The sequence below is a fragment of the Rhinopithecus roxellana genome, chromosome 12 (genome assembly GCF_007565055.1).
Source record: "Rhinopithecus roxellana isolate Shanxi Qingling chromosome 12, ASM756505v1, whole genome shotgun sequence".
Lineage (NCBI taxonomy): Eukaryota > Metazoa > Chordata > Mammalia > Primates > Cercopithecidae > Rhinopithecus > Rhinopithecus roxellana.
This window is the reverse complement of record NC_044560.1, coordinates 6,175,941-6,177,018: the sequence shown is the minus strand read 5'-3', so window position 1 is coordinate 6,177,018 and position 1,078 is coordinate 6,175,941. Positions and strand designations below refer to the sequence as shown.

At 37.0% G+C, this 1,078-nt stretch overlaps 1 non-coding gene across 1 annotated transcript; it reads left to right on the top strand.

The window, feature by feature from the left end:
* The first annotated feature begins 202 nt into the window (after nucleotides 1-202).
* Nucleotides 203-327, top strand: LOC115892570. The gene has a single exon (XR_004052439.1). It is a non-coding gene; the product is annotated as a small nucleolar RNA SNORA77 (small nucleolar RNA).
* The last annotated feature ends 751 nt before the right edge of the window (nucleotides 328-1,078 follow it).

Genomic DNA, 1,078 nt, shown 5'->3' with positions numbered 1-1,078 from the left:
TACAGAAAAAGAGTGTAAAAGGGTAAGAGTGTAAAAGAGTGTAAAAGTTTGAGAAATGTTGTGTTACGCAAAATGTAGTCGTTGCATCAAGATTGCAATCGACGGTTAAGAGTGTTTCCTACAAGCTGTTGATACTATGTTTAAATATTATTAATGAGTGAGGTATGAACCACAAAAGGTGCATTCAAGAAGGGGGCAGTTCACAGACTCACTTTGCACCTGGCTGCAGCCTCATGGGCGTGCTTTTTCCATGTGCCAGGGAAACATACGGGGGCGTTGTGGCTGCCTAACCTATCAAGGGTGATACAACTGTCTGGGGATACAGGATAAAAAAAAAAAAAGAAAAAAAAGAGGAGAGCAGTGTGGCAGCAGGGGAGGGATACTTAGTTCAGTAAGGAGGATTCTGATTGCTCAGTGGATCCAGATATAGCTGGATGCTGGCACTTCCCCACAATGTGTACTTCTTGTCTTTCATCTTCAGTTCATAGTCTGACAGTTTTTCTGTCAGATGCATCAAGCTTTCTCTAATGGGATGTGTTACTATCTACCTCTTTATATCTTGGACCTAAAAAGTACTTTTGCTATTTATTCTATATTTTGTAACTCTTGCATATAGTAGGTTAATGCCATTGTCTGCACCTCAGATCCTACCTGCTGAAAAAGAACTTTGTTGTATTCCTTGCTACAGAATCCTGATATTTAAAAGTTACATACAATTTAAAAATACTTTTGTTGCAAAGAGGGATTTTAAAATAAGCTTTTAAGAAGGTTCCTTATTTTATCTTTGTTTTCATGTTATAGCCTACTTATTAGTACTCTTCCCTGATATAAACTTAAAAGAAACAATTTTCAAGTCTCTTAAGATGGTCCAATACATTTTTTGTCTCATTTCTGTTAGTTTAATAATAATTACCTGCATCCTATTTTTATGGAAATACGTGACGTATAAGTAGTTCTAGTCAGCAGGGTATTGGGGAGCTTGTTTCGTTATCATGGCACATTGGGTTTTTTTTAGCTAAATATGACAATAAATTAGCTTATTAAAATAAAAATGGGGTTGGGGGGTGAGTGCGGTGGC